Source organism: Miscanthus floridulus, chromosome 18 (assembly GCF_019320115.1).
Source record: "Miscanthus floridulus cultivar M001 chromosome 18, ASM1932011v1, whole genome shotgun sequence".
NCBI classification, from domain to species: Eukaryota; Viridiplantae; Streptophyta; class Magnoliopsida; order Poales; family Poaceae; genus Miscanthus; species Miscanthus floridulus.
The window spans coordinates 75,091,543-75,107,991 of NC_089597.1; the positions used below are offsets into that span (position 1 = coordinate 75,091,543).

Below are 16,449 nucleotides of genomic sequence, written 5' to 3' on the forward strand. Positions count from 1 at the left end.
TTGGTGCAGAAAGTGACCAACACGTAAATATTTATAGTTTTACCGTACGTTGTGATTGGATATGGCCTAGCACTCAATGACACAGGGTTTATACTGGTTTAGGCAATGTGTCCTACATCCAGTTTGAGTCGGTCGGTGACTTTATTCCTGAGCCTAGGTGCTTGAAGTTTGCTGTGGGATGACAAACGGAAGAGGGAAAGATAGGGGTACAAGAGGTCTGGTTAGACTCTGGTTTGAAGGGGCGAGAGTGACGGGAGCTCAGCTATGTGCTAAGTGTTCGAGCATTTGTTGTTGGTTGGGATCCTTGGTTGATCGGATTGTGTGTGTTGTTCAAGTTATTGTGGACTGATTCTCCCTCTTTGGGAGAGAGCGCATCCCCTTTTATAGATGAAGGGGATGACCTTACAAGTGAGAGCGAGAGAGTGTACGTATGCTAAGTCTTGTTGCCTACGCCGTCGGGTACAAGATGATTGTAGGTGTCCATAACACTATTAATATGGGAGGTTGCGTCGTCTTCTTCTGGTATGACAGACGTCGGTGCCTACCATACTATTGATGCCCAGAGGTACGCAAGGGGTTTTACCGTGCTCGTCTGGTATGGGAGTTACAAGTGCCCACAATACTGTAGGGCAAATGTCGGCGCCCACAACACTGCTTGGGTTCTGACATGCCCGAAAGGTTGCAGGACACTCTTTCTAACATGTCCTGTCGGTACTGTCCTATAGGTGTACACGGTATGGTTCTTGGTATTGCGGTTGACTTGAGTGCCCTGCCTTACTTGCTTCATTTGTTTCCTGGTCCTCACCAAGCGGGCGTTCCCGGTCGGTTGGTCCTAGTTGGCTCCGACTGCGCCAGTCGGAGAAGAGCTGTAAGCAGGGGTTCAGTGCGTCCCCAGTCGGAGACGAGGGTCAGAGTTGGAATTGGTGTTTGGCCAGGCCTTCCGGTCGGAGAGGCCGTCCGGAGGCGGACCAGAGTCAAAAGCGAGCACTGTTCCTTCTTAGTGAGGCCTTCCGGTCGAAGAGGCGGGCTAGAGTCGGAAGCGGGCACCGTTTCTCCTCGGTCAGGCCTTCCGATCGGAGATTGGATCGCCCTTCTGGCCTATCATTTAGGTGTTTGGGCCAGCCTAGGAGTTACGCGTTGTTCGCAACGTTGTTCGCTGGGCCGAGCCTTTGTTGGAAAGCCGGTCCATGAGGGACCCCAGGTTTATGAACCTAACAAGTTGTTACAAATTTAAAGAGTGGAAATGTGGTTTGTAAAAATATTCAAGTTAATGGAAGTGTGTTTGTTGCATTTAGGTTATATGTTTAGTTTATCTTGTGTGAATTTTTCTGTACTTGGAAATCGTCCGTTTGGATCCTCGAATTGAATTCATTTTGATAATTACAAATTATGCATAGATTAATTAAGCTAATATAGTTATATATGGAATATATTTGTATATTTATTGTTAGGCATACAAGAGACATATTTATATATTGCATTTCTATTAAAAGAAAGTGAGTTAAAAGGGTGTGCTATAAGTTAGAGAATAGAATTATAGTATAGTGATATATAGAATTCATTTTATCTCCCACCTTATGAATTTGAGATAGGCTTATTTGTGAGCTTGAGAATGTTGTGGAATGTCAAATTCTAAGCCAAATAGTCTAATTCATTATGTAGATTTCAATTCCTTCAAAATAAAGGGATTCAAGGTCCTTAATGTTTCTTCGGAGGTTTCCAATTAAAGGGAAAGTTTTTATTGTGTTCTTTATTTCAAAAAAGAAAAGAAAAGAATCGTTTCCCTTTAGTTCTCCAATTCTCAATTCTGGTCCGCTCTCTGCTTTCCCAGGGGCCCAGTTGTCAAGCCAGCGGCAGCCCAGCCCCCTTTCCCTTGAGTCCCTGCCGAGTCGGGCCTAGCTGTTGGCGTCCTCTTCACTTCCTTTCCCAACTCGTAGGCACGACAAGACAGGGGAAGGGGAGGAGAGCCGATCTCGATCCCGCGCCGTCTTTGATCGGAGCCTCGTGCGTACAGTACTAAGGAACTAGGGATCGTGTCAGCGCTGCCTCCAAATTCCATCCACTACCAGAGAGCTCTACAGTGCGTACGGTGAAGCCAGAGTCCAGCGTAACCTGCTCTACTACACCGCAAGTCCCAGATCTCGGTTGAACAAGACGACACACCTGAGCACCCGTGACGCGTTCCCGCTCCCACCCCTGCCCTCCCATGGCGAAGGGCGTCGGCGGCGGGGAGCCCATACCTCTGTCGCGGTTCGGCGCGCTGGTGGCCCAGCTGGAGTCCGTGGTGGCATCGGCCCGGCAGAAGACCCCCGACGCGCTGCTCTGCTTCGACCTCCTCTCCGAGCTCTCCTCCGCCATCGACGAGGCCCCCAAGGTCCGCCCCACTGCCTCCTGACATCATTCCCTGGAGCGCAGATCTCTCCCGTTAGGGCAATGCGCGCGCCTGCACCGCTGCACGTCTGCTGTTGTCGCTATCCCTGTCCCTGTGCGGGTTCCCTCCCCATGGTTATAGCTAGTTGCAAGTGGGCTTGCTCTGCCGTGATATCATCGAAATGGCAGCTCCATGTTTTGTGCTATCTAGTCTAACAACTTGTTCTCTTCGGGTGTGTGTTTGCTCTCTTCGGGCTGTGTGTTTGGTTTGTGGAATCATCCCATGCTTCATGAGATGGTGCATCACGAGTTCATTCCATGAATTTTGGTGGAATCAACCCATTCCTCATGCATATACTAATTATTATTGGCTTGTGATTGGCTTGTGAGGTGAGGAATGAGGCAGTGATGGATCAACCCATTCATTTCACAAACCAAACAAAAAAAAGTGAAGAGTGAGAAAAAGATGGACCACCTCATTCCTCTAACCAAACACACCCTTCATGTGGTTGCATTTAGCTGTAGTTGAAGGGGGACAACAGAGGAAAAAGACATGCTAAATGATCTGGGCCCATGCACCCATCTGAGTTATTATTGGATGACAGACTGAGTAATAATGATGTTGAATTGTGTGTTTTCATGGTGCTATGCAGGATACCATACAACTTTGGCAAAGGAAATGTGAGGATGCTCTCCTAATCCTTGCTCGTCCTTGGGGCTCGGCGCCCAGTTCGGCGCTTGGCGTCATCAGCGATGGGCCGGATTATTGAGAAAGGCGATGTGATATCTGTATACTCAAGGGCAAGTAACTTGCAGGGGTGCTTGGTTGATGTGAAAAGGGCGGAGGCCATTGCATGTGCAGGTTAGGAATTGAAATTTATCTTTCTAGATTTCTTGTTTGAATCGTACCATCTGTTTAGAATTCATCTATTCAGCATTATATTAACGACAAAGTGAAATTGTATTGGATCAATCAACTGATCTTCCAAAATGTGCATTAACAATGCACTCCTACAATGTATCAGGTTGTGGTTGGTCAGTCATGGACAACCCAGGCTTAATCCATTGCGGAAGTAAATATGTACTTCCCAACATATTTGCTTGTACAGCTAATGAGTCCACAGCTTCCAGAATGCCTCGAAGCTGTGAGCACTTCAGCTCAACTTGCTTATTGAATGAGCAGAGAAGTAAATATGTTGGGAAGTACAAGGGAAAAATTGATTGGTATTGTTGCTTTTGAAAGTAACTCTTCTTTCTCTTGCTAAACATGATTAGCACAGTAGGGACCAAGTAGCACAGCTGGGTGGTATTCTGGTAGTAGGACTACTGCTAAAGTTTGAGAAAGATTATGTATCATGTATGAAAACAAAGAATGAAGGAAAGAACTGAGCTTGTTACAAAAAAAAAAAACTTGCTTTACTCATCAGACATAAGTTTTGTGTGTGCCTTTAGATGATGCAAATATTTTCACTTTATTTTCAGGAGTAGGCTATCCTTAATAGGCTCACAGTTTCAAACTTTAGTTCTAAATACACAAATTGTTGGAAACAAAATCACTTTGATTCTCAATTTCAATAACACAAGTAGCTAGTAACACAAGTTTGTACTACACTAATCTTATAGCTTCACTCAAAAAGGTTACAACTTACTTTGGTCTTCACAACCAAGCACTCACTTGATCTTCACAATCAAGAACTTACTAACTTGACAAGCTAAGTTGCTTACTACTATCACATCTAAGCTTCACAATAGCTTGATCTTCACAACCAAGGCCTACTACTAACTTGACCACACACTACATTTCTATCTAGCTCACATAGCTTCAACTTCTGTTACACAACCTTAAGGGTGCTGCCACTTTTATAGTCCTGTAGTCGGTTTGCTACAGTGACCGACGTGCTACAATGACTCAACTAACAACTAGTTAGTACTACAAACTTCAAAGCTACTGTCTTCATGTAGCTCTCTTATCCAGGGGCCATCTAGGCCTATACAAGCATGTTTAACACTAATATGCCCATATGACAAGATTAATCCTAACACAAATATGCATGAATTTGTTGTAGCCCTTTGGCCCTTCATTGTACGGGCCTTATTGAGAACCTTCAACAATGGAGATCAGTGCATGTCCTGAGCTGTCCTTGTGGAAATAACTTCGGACTTAGTAAGTTCATAACTCTTTTTTGAATTAGGCATTGACAAACTCAGAGGCAGAGGTCACATTTGGTTCCTCTCAACTCGCTATTGTCAGAGTGAAAGATTAGGAAATGATAAAATGGGTCAGAGATGTGAAGACAGAAAGTGTGTTCAATTGATTGCTTTTAGCTGCCAAGGCTTAAGGTTATTCAGTATGGAATTGGTTTTTGACTGGTACATGAGAGTCCTTCCCTTTGTCTCGTGTTAAGGTTTTGGCAAGCCCTGGACTGAACCAAGTCTGGGGTATAAGCTTTTTATAGTTACCATTTACAATCCCTAGCCAAGTATAGCAAACCAATTTTGCTAACATGTAAAAGCTCCTCAAAAGATGTTCATGAAAATTGCAATAAACGTAATCTAATGTGCAGCATCAGAGTGATTAGCTTAGTTGTTTTTATAATTTCTTCTTTTTCTAATAATTTAACAGCACTTGATAATTTCCAAACAGGTGCGGCACAATGTCTGGGGGAAATTTACCGTTTATTTGGACGCAAGATTACTGCAGGGCTGATTGAGACATCAAGCATTGTAGCTAAACTCATGAAGTATCATGAGGTTGTATGCTTTCCCTGTGATTCTGTTAGTGTTCTTTATATACTCATTCTTGTGTCTTCTTTAGTAAATCTAACTATTCACAATTCTTTGTATGTATTTTTTTTTCAAAAATTATTTTGGAATACTTCATTTTGGTTTAGATATATGGAAAATCTTTATTTGAGTATCAAGAAACGATGATGACTATAAGCCGGGAAATTGCTGCAATAGTGTACCTTTCGATTTCTTGTTAGATGCTTTTTTTTCCTAATCTCTAAGAATCTCTGATGCTCTTGAACTATTGCTTGTTGACATCTGCCTTCTCCATTTTGGTGTTTCGTGGGTCCAATTCATTTTCTATCAATAAGGGTATGTTTGGTTGCATGCATTAGCCTATATCCCGACGTGTGCAGTGCAATTTACCCGTGTTTGGTTCAATGCAGTGGCTTTTATGCAGGCTTGCACATTGCTCAAAGCAGGTCCAGTGCAACATTAGCTAGTACGGAAGATTTGGTCGTATCAGGCAATGCAGAATTGGACATGCTGATGGACCACACAAAAATGAAATCTTCTCACTTCCCCACATCTACCAGAACATGAGATATCTACTAGAACATGGAGATGACTACATAGTCTACATGCAACACAATATGAGCTACTAAACACAACCTTACCAAGTGCAGCTTACCTGTGCAGTATAACAAAAAACCAAGACATTGTATACATTTATGCTGGCTTGAGTTGTGCTGTATATCACACCCTAAAAGGAATTCTGACAGTGTTCTCAAACAAATTTGTCAGGACTTTGTGAGACAAGATTCTCTTCTCTTGCTTGAGAATGCATTGGAAGGCTCTGGTGGTGGTGGTGCTGCTGCAGCTTATCAGGAGGCTTTCCGTATCATCATGCGAGGAGGTGTAAGTGATAAATCATTCATTGTCAGAGTAGCGGCAGCACGGTGCTTGAAGGCATTTGCTAATATTGGTGGGCCTGCGTTGGGGATGGCTGAATTCAATTCTTCCATGTCTTATTGTGTGAAGGTATTGTTTATTTACCTTCTTTCTCATGTTTAATGTGGCTTAGCTAGCTGAAAAGCATATGCTGAATCTGTTCCTTTTATTGATGTTTTATCACAGGGTTTGGAAGATAGTGTGTCTTCAGTTAGAGATTCATTTGCCGAAGCACTTGGTGCCATACTTGCTCTTTCAGTGAACCCAGATGCCCAGGTATATAATTCTCACATTTTTCTTAACCATTTTCCTTTTACGATTTAGATACCAGCTTATTTGATAGGTGAAGAAAGGCGGGAAAAAACGAACTGCTTCTGCAAAGAAAATTGAAGATGGTGTACAGAAGCATTTGATTGTGCCATTTGTCAAAGGTGAAACAAAATTCTGTCCTCCTTGTGTATAGTTCAATACATCTAATTACATGAATGGCTGCTCCTGTAACTCAACTCAAATGCTGCAATTTTCTATAGTTTAACCTTTATTCAGAAAGGAAACTAATGTCAGAGTATTTTGGAAGAGAGATAGGGAGATGTCTGAAGTTATATGTTTACTGATCTTTTGAGTATGTCTGAAATCAGATATTAACTTGATGTCTATCATCAAATGTCATATAGCTCTAAAAATGGGTATTGATCCTTTCGTTTGCTGTTTACCATATTCCAATCTTGTTATGAATGTTAGTATGAACCGCATTAGGTGCATACATTATTTGCTTTATAATAAATATAATTTGGGATAGAAGGGCGGGCCTGGTGCAAGCGGTAGAGTCTTACCGCCTGTGACCGGAAGGTCCCGGGTTCGAGTCGCGGTCTCCTCGCATTGCACAGGTGAGGGTAAGGCTTGCCACTAACACCCTTCCCCAAACCAGCAGGAGCTCTCTGCACTGGGTACGCCCTTTTTTAAATATAATTTGGGGTAATGCTTTTAGCTGGCTATCCAGAGTTCCAGACTGTTATTGTCAATGTAGTTCCATGAAAAAGGTAGGTTTACATATGGATATGGATTACCGATGAATGAAAATTTTGAATTAATTTCATGTGTTATTGGGAAACTGAGAAATGATGAATCTCTTGCTTTTAATTTGTTCTTTTCAACTTTTCCATTATATGCACCTTCCTATCTGCACTTTCCTTGCTGCTTCTAGTCAAAATAGCAACCAAACCATTTGTGCTACTAGCTCTTGTCCTCTAAAATCCCTTGTATTTGAGTACAATTTTTGAATGCTTGAATGCACTATATTACCGGGCGGAGGGAGTAAATTTAAATCCAACAAATAATATTTTAAGCATTATAGGTTTTGGCACATGATCTTGTGACCTCCTTGATGGGAACCTTCCCTGTCCTTTGGCTAATTCTGGTTGGACTGATTTCAGAATTTTGGAACTGCCTTTTATTGGACAAAAAGGTTGGCAATTTGTTGTATAATAAGATTTTTTTTCTTATGCCACCAGTTAGTTATTTGGTTTCTTATTTGTTTGTTAGTTAATAGGTTATTATTTAGATTGATTGTACCTGTGTTTCTTAGGAGTGTTCCTCTATATAAGATTGACTAATGTAATCACCATTCTCAAGCAAGACTAAACCAGAGGGAGAGACATGCTCCCGATTTTTTTTCCTAAAGAAGAGTAGCTTGGATTTGAACACCGCCAGTTACAGGGGTTTCATTGATCCCTGGAGTTCATTACTCTACTGTTGCGCCACAAGAAGCTTTGGTTCTCAAGAAAGAAAGTAGAAGGTTAACATCAGCCTTAGAGAAGATTGGAACCTGGGCCTTGTTTTCTCTTACTTCTATGTGTTCTCTAATGTTTAGAGTCTATGTGTTATGTTACCCCTTGAATGATGTTACAAACTTCTGTGTAGGGACTGTTCCTTCATTGCTCAAGTTAGCTTCGATGTCTATGAAATATCCGTTCTTATATGCATTGAACCGATTGTTTCTTGATTTCAAATTGCAGGAAATGGAGCTAATGCAAAGAAACTCCGGATTGGTTTAGCTTTATCATGGGTGTTCTTTCTGCATGTAAGTTTTATTAAGAAATTGTTTCAAATTTTTTTTATTAAGAAATAGAGGAGCTAATATTGGAAGTATGAAAGAGAATAAGAGCAAAAGTCTGAAAAAACAAATTAATTAGTAACATGGGACATGTTAAGGGCACAAAGTGAGCTATTTGATGGTATAAATGCAAGCCAAGTGCTGGTTTTGTTCATTGCATAATAAACTCTTTTATGTTTCGAACTTTTGATATTTGTCTAGATTAGTTAGTTTGGCTTGCTTTTATGATGTATTCACATTTCATTTTGCTCCTTTATTTAGAATGGTTTTGTCACAGATGATTCATATGAAGTATGGCACCCCAGATAGCGAACTTCAAAACTATGCCATACAAGCAATGGAAATTCTCCAAGGGAATGATTCCCCTGATCCACATGCACTGGTATCCTCTTTTGTTGCTCTAAGATTTCTTAATCCATGTACTGTTATCCTATTATTGGTTTGAAACTTTGAATGAATTATGCACAAAGTCACCTGAGCAACAACATTTTTCATCAGTAGAAGAGTATGGTGGAAATAACACTGTAACGCCTCTGGCACTAGTATTGGATAGGCAAATTTAGTTTATTGAGGAGAAAATATATCAGAACGAGGAAGGAAATTTTATGGCATGACAATTCCATAAGGTTAAGAATCGTGCTATGCGTTCAAAGGGTTTTTATGACTCGTGTATGACTGCTCTGAACCCAACAATCACAGGTCTCATTAGCACCTCATGTTGCCCAAGGCAAAAGACAGATGTTTATTCGTACATGGGGTTGGACACAGTGGTCGTATGTCTTATTATTTTCTAGAATTTAAGGTTTCTGATTGCTCATTATGCAAATACTAGGCATGTGTTCTGTATGTTCTTCGAGTTGGTGTCGCGGATCAGATGACTGAGCCGACGCAACGTGAATTTTTGGTATTTCTGGGAAGAAAGGTATGGCAGATTCCTTTTAGTCATATACTGTTAAGAAATGTTTGAGGTTACTACTTTACATATGCAGTTCTGGTACAGCTGGAGTCTTCGAACTACACAGCTCCGATGAGAGTGGCAACACTACGCATTTTGTCTTACCTGTTGAGAAGCGTGGGTGAGGTATTTGCAGTTAAAGAACTCTAGTACTCTGTTTGGTGTTTTCACTGTTTATTGCAACCTCCATTAGAAAGAACCTGTCCAATTACTGTGTGTAAGGAGCACAATGGGTAACAATGTGACATGGGCAGCTGAAGTCGAGGACCTTGATTGGTGGGTCCCAACATTGTATGCACACAGTGGGTTTTGGGAGGGAGGGAGGATCGGATATAATTCTTACTTACCTCCAAATACACTGTACACTTCTTTAAGTAATAATTACTTGAGTAATCCAAACCAAATCTTAGATCTATATATGATCCATTTTGGGGCCTCATTGGAAATATATTGAAGAAGTAGGAATAGGATAACTGGATGAGAAGTTGCCAATTTGTCATGCATAGTGCATGCTCACAGGAACTGAAAAGTGCGGGGTGGGGGTGGGTTGGAATTTGGATCAATGGGTGTACTATAAGAATTTTGAATGAAATTTTCATGATTGAAGAGAGCAGAGCAGGAGAGAGAAAAAGTAAAGTTGCTTTGGAGTTAACAAAAGAACTTCAATACGTGCTTGAGCTCATATTTAGAATCTGATTGGCACCATAGGAAAATTTTTATATGATTCACTCTGTGTTCCAGAACCCCCTTTATTTCTAACTTATGTTTTTATTCACTTTAACCCTTATGAATGAACTTAGAAACAAATGAAATATTAATTGGCTTATGTCTAAGATGGGGGTGGCGTTGCTATGGGTGTGCACCAGGACCTATATAAGCCTGCTCGCATGAGTATTATTGTAGAATACTGAGTGCATTTCCAGTTAAATAAATTTGAGCAAGTCTATGTTTTATGTGCTAGAGGAAGCTCAAATGTAAGAGGAAATATCTGATATTATTCATTCTAGAGTCTTCGCATATACATATACCTGTGTACAGTAGCCACCTGGGCCATGGGCCTTTTTTTTAAAAGGAGTTTCCTCTGCTTTTAAGTAAGCAATAAGATTCGGTACACAAAGCTGGGATTACCAGCGTCAACACAGAGAACAAAAGCACGGGACAGCCTAGCCTATTACAGTCTTATATTTCCTAAATGTCTGAGTAGGAGCCATCAGCTGGCCAGTCAACACTAAGCCACTTCCAGACCATCTCCATGATTCCTTCCATCCTTGATCCTTTGGCTTGAGCAGTACCACCCATTTTGCAAGGATAAAGCATTGTATATCACTTCAGAGTGGTTACTTATCAAGTGTTTATCAATCGCCATTTTATTGCGGTTCCTCAAAATTGCCGTTTGAAGAGGTTTTTGTCTTCCAGCCAACTTCCTATGAAGTTTGATCTGGAAGCGGGAAGAGAGTCAAAACCAAATGCATCCCTAATGCAGCACCATGCAAATTTAGCTATGTGGCATCTAAAGAAGATGTGATCGATGTTCTCTAATTCTCCGCATAACACTTCTCGCTGCCCTTCCAGTCTCTCCTCTTTAGGACTGTAGCCGTCTGCAGTTTATTATTAAAGAGTTGCTAGAGGAACACTCTGATCTTCATTGGCACGTTGCACTTCCAAATATTTAGGGTAGTTCTAGAGCACACCCCGCCATCAGTTAAAACATGTATAGTGATTTGGTAGAGAAGGCTTTGGACTTGTCCAGACCCCATTCCACCTCATCCTTTGCATTCGGGTGTCAGTGAATTCTTTGTAATCGATTCATCAACTCCTGCCACTGGGGAAGGTTATGTTGAGACAAATATCTATGCAGGCCAATCTCCCATCCGTGTTCATAGTTGCATTCAGCCACCGTAGCAAAAGGGTCCTCACAGATATTATAGAGATCAGGATATTTCTGCTTAGGAGGGATATTATCTAGCCACACATCCTGCGAAAAGAAGGTTTTCTTGCCACTCTTCATCCTGAAGATGGCTTCCCATTTGAAGAGATGCTTGACTTTATGAAGATCTTGCCAAAACTGGGAGGAACCTAGCTGTCTTGACTTGAAAAAGTTACCATCATGCATGTATTTAGCTTCCAGGATTCTATACCACATTTCCTTGCATGATTTTCCAAATCCATTTAACTAGAGTCATTCATGAGCTTAGTGTTAATAATCCCCAGACCCCCTTGGTGGGTCTAGTGACCATTTCCACTTGGCCATAAGGTACTTAAAGTTATTTTCGGTTCCGAAAAGAAATTGGATCTAATGGTGCCCATCTTCTGGTGAGCCCCTCCAGCAAGCTGATAAAAGCCCAGAGTGTATATCGGTACGATACTGAGGCATGTGTTGGTTAAAATGAGCTTGCCACCCAACGTTAGGAGCTTACCCTTCCATGGGTCAAGTCTCTTCATCATTTTATCAAAAATACCGGTGAAAGCAGCAATGCTCAAATGATGGTCAGTGATAGGGATTCCAAGGTATTTCATTGGGAGATTGCCTAGAAGACAGTTCAGCATGTTTGCAATTCTCTTTATCCTCCTGTGTATATAAAAAAACATAGACTTTGCTCTTGTGGAAGTTTATTTTGAGACCAGGCTCCACTCAAAACCAATGTTTTTAAATCGGCTTATCGTCCCTAATCGTTATGGTACCGATAAGGACGATCAGGACGATTAATCGACGATAATGACGATTAATCGACCTCTTATCGGTCTAATCGTCCATATAATCGTCCAGCATGTAGCAGGACTATATATCATATATGTATGGTATATATACCATATACTATATACTTATATAGTAGACATCAAGCATCAAGACTATATCTTCGTGCTCCCTTGGACCTGCAGCAGTGGGGAAGAGAATTGGCGACCCTGCAGCAGGAGGGAGGAGGAAGGGAGGAGGAAGCAGCACGCAGCAGGGAAGATGCACGGACGGGCAGCTTGGATTGGAACCTGAAGGGAGGAGGGAGTGAGGATGGAGAGGAAGAGATGCAGCCCAGCAGCGGACGGCTGGAGAGTGGGAGTGAGGACTGAGGAGGTGAGAAAAAGAGTGGGGGAGAGGTATAAAAGAGAAACCCTAATGGGCCTAGCCCAAACAAATATAGCCCAGTAAGCTGAACTGCTGAAGCAGCCCATCTGCGTGCTGATCGGTTAAGACACCGATAAGGACGATTTATCGACGATTAATCGGACGATAAGGTTTCTGATCGCTCTGATCGAATCGGAGGGCCTAATCGAGTGCTAGGTACCGATAAGGACGATTAATCGCGATAAGGCCTGGAAGAATGCCTACTATGCGTCCATGATGTACAGCTTTCTCCAACATCACACTGAGGGCATCAGCATCTAAGTTGAAAAGCAGAGGGGAGAGAGGTGGAATGCGTCCATGAGGTTCAGCATGTCTTTGGCCTTTGAAGATTTTGAAAAAAGGGCTTCTGCTACCATTTAACATTGATGCAGACTTTACCCCCCATAACAGTGTCCATTATGATGTTTATCCAAGTTTCAGGGAAACCTTTACCCCTCATGACCTCTTCTAGGAAGTCCATCTTACCTTGTCGTATGCTTTCTCTAATCAATCTTCAGGATCACACCTTGTTTCCTGTTTGATTTTAGTTCGTGAATGACCTCATGTAACACTACCACTCCTTCAAGGATGTTTATGCCTTTAATGAACCCGGTTTGGTGTTGTCCAATCACCCCCCTAGCACACTTAGATAACCTATTAGTCAGAACTTTGGTAAAGATCTTGAAATGCACATTCAACAAACAGATGGGCGATACTGCTTAATAAAATTGGCCTCCTTGACCTTAGGGACCAAAGTAATTACTCGATAGTTTGAACGGTGATGTCTAGAGAGCCTCCATGAAAATCCCTGAACATATTCATCAAATCCTCTTTAACAAGCTCGCTGAAATGTTGGAAGAAAGATACGCCAAACTCATTTGGTCCTGGGGCTGTGTCCCTCTTCATATCCATGACCGCCTCTTTCACCTCTTCATAATTGAAAGGTTCTGTCAGAAAGTTTTTCTCTAGTAGGGAAAGGTAGGAGTGGTCTCGTCAAAAGGTTGGCGCCAAGTGTAGGTTGAAGTGTTTATTAGGGCCAAAAATATCTTTATAGAAGGAAACCACATGGTCCACTATCTCCTGCTGGTCCCTTATCAACCCTTGTTCATTGGCATAAAGATGGAAGAATTTTGAGTTAGAATCTCCTTTGATGATCCAGTTCTTTCCAACCCTTTGTTGCCAATAGATCTCTTCCATTTGATAGACTGTCTCTAGCCCAGTTTCCTATTCCTGTCTTCGTTACCACTCAAGGCCTGAAACCTCCTTGGTTTCAGCAAGTTGTTAAAATTATCAAACTGCTCGAGTAGGATATGTTTTCTCTTTTTCTGTTCTCCCCTGGGCCCTGGGCCATATGGGCCATTGTGGACTAGAAGTCTAGAACTATGTACAAGTATATATACTATATGGAATATGTATATGTATTACTAAACTTGACATTATGTTCACTCTGGAAATGTTCAAATTCTTTCTGGTCAACATTATTACTAATGCTATAATACATGGTATGTACTATCCTGCAGGTTCCAGCTGAATTCAAGGATGTACTTGATAACACAGTTGTTGCAGCATTATCTCATTCTTCTGCTCATGTATGTTGTGCACACAATTTCTGTTATAGCACATGCTGTTGAATCATTATACTTGTTCAGCAAATACATGCTATATCAGTTTAAATAAGCATCATAGGTATATACTATTGAATTGTGCCTTTTCTACTTGCAGGGGGTAGGCTTAAATTAACCATTTACTCCCTTATTTTTTGTTTGATTTGATTTTTTTGACAACATGTTTGATTTGATTGAATAAGTGACACTTGTACACATACCTAGGCAATTAATTTTTTTAACATTATGATTAAATTGCTCCCTTTTGTACAGCACATAAAACACATTCTATAATAGGCAGTGCATCATGAGAAGTTCAATTTCCTGGCTGAGAACATGCCACCACAGTACTAGGAAGTGGTCATGTAATAATATTGGCGATCTAGTTGTTTGAGTGAGGTGGGGGTATTGGTGTGTGTTTTGTAATGGCTTCTCTACTTTTTTCTTCTTAATTTAAGGATATGCAGCTCTCCGGCATGTTCAAGAAAAAAACATGCCACTGCCAATACTAGGAAGTCAATTTTCCAATGATGTTGGTTGGTGAGGTGTGTTGGCAAAGACACAGGGTATTTGGGAATTGTCTGTATTACTTAGCCACCATAACCATGGCTGTTTTTTTTTAAGTTAAAGCTTCATTGCATCATAAACATGTTACAGATATGGGGATCTTGTTACCCCAATCATTGTTTTCTAGCACATGCTTGATATTACAAGTTGGATGATGAGCAAGTGCCTGGCAAGAAAAAAGACATGAATTTGGGAGGCTTGCTCGTCTTGCCTTTTTAGCAAGGCTATCAACTATCTTATTTGTCTCTCTATTGATCTTGATTACTGTGTAGTTTCTTGCTTGTTCATATAGAGAACCAGAGGTCTGCTTTTACAGCTAGAAAGTAAAACAAACTTGCAACAACTAAGTAGAGATAAGATGCTAAAGTAAAGATAATATGCCATGACATGGGCGCTAACTACTACTACTTATCCTAAACATGGAGCCCCAAAATATCAAATCTTTCAATTCTCCCCCTAAGCCTTGTGTGGTGCCTTTGGAGTGATTTGAACCATCCCAATTCTGGCGCGAAGCTCCTGGAACTTGACCCGTCCAAGTGACTTGGTTAGGAAGTCCGCAAGTTGATCCTGGGTGTTGATGTAGTTGGCCCTGGCACTCCCTTCATCCAAGCAGCCCCTGATGAAATGGTACTTGACCCTAATGTGCTTGCTGCGCTCATGGAAGACGGGGCAGACTTGCTGTCCACTCTGAGCTTGACTGCCTCGGCGTCTTTGCCAAGTAGATCACCCAGCAGCCGAGCCAGCCAGAGCGTTTGAGTGGCGGTGGAGGTGGCGGCGATGTACTCTGCTTCACAGTTGGACATTGCCACCACCTGCCGCTGGACCGATTGCCAGCTGATCAAGCATTTGCCAAGGAAGAACACAGAGCCGCTTGTGCTCTTGCTCGTGTTGATGTCGCCATCGTGGTCGTTGTCGCTGTAGCCGACGAAATGCGCCGCTCCGGGACACCTTGGGTAGTGCAAACCGTAGTCGAGCGTACCCGCGATGTAGCATAGGTTCCTTTTGACTGGCCTGCTGATGCTCCACTGTCGGCCGCTGCATGAACCGGCTGACGTAGCCGACGGCGAACGCCAAGTCTGGTTGGGTGTGGACGAGATAGCGCAGGCTGCCGACACTTTGGATCTCTACGGTGGAGGCGTCTCCAAACTTGACAGCCGCGCACGCCGCAGTCTAGGTCGGAGAAGATCTCCTGCCGCCTTGTCATGTGGTGTGTAGCGCCACTGTCGAGGTTGGTACCAATTGTTGGCAAAGACACAGGTATTTGGCAATTTTCTTTATTACTTAGCCACCATAACCATGGCTGCTTCTTGGTTCATATATAGAACCAGAGGTCTGCTTTTACAGCTAGGAAGTAAAACAAACTTGCAACAACTAAAGTAGAGATAAGATGCTAAAGTAAAGATAATATGCCATGACATAGGCACTAACTACTACTCCCTCCATCCCAAATTATAAGCCATTCCAAGAATCTTGGAGAGTCAAAGCATCTCAAGTTTGACCGAAATTATATAAAGAATTACAAAGATTTATGACATCAAATAGATATACATGAAGAACCTAACGATACTTAGTTAGTATCATAAATGTTATTATCGTATATCATATAAATTTGGTCAAACTTGAGATGCTTTGACTCTCCAAGATTCTTGGAATGACTTATAATTTGGGATGCAGGGAGTACTACTTATCCTAAACATGGAGCTCCAAAATATCAAGAACACTAGGCTTAATCTTTCAAGGTGCTGGGTTGGGCTAGGCCTGCAGGGGCAAATATGGAAATGTGTATTGAAAACTGTGCTTTGAAAAGTATTTGCAAACAGCATTTTGGTGAAGCTTGTGAAATGTACAAAAATGGAGGGAGTAATTTCATAGGCAATATGAAAAACTTGATTAATTGCCATACTGTAATCTACATTCAATACATTTTATTCTTTGAATGGCGATGAAATACTTAATACTCCCTTCAGCCACAAGTGTCGTGTACTTGTGTTGAAGATGCATGGGCTAAAAAATATTACGCTGATGACCTATTTCTATTATAATATATTTGTACCTGATAAAA

At 41.7% G+C, this 16,449-nt stretch overlaps 1 pseudogene; it reads left to right on the forward strand.

Annotated features, from left to right (window-relative positions):
- The first annotated feature begins 1,937 nt into the window (after window positions 1–1,937).
- The window catches only part of LOC136521894 (protein SWEETIE-like), a 63,781-nt pseudogene continuing 49,269 nt past the window's right edge, over window positions 1,938–16,449 (forward strand).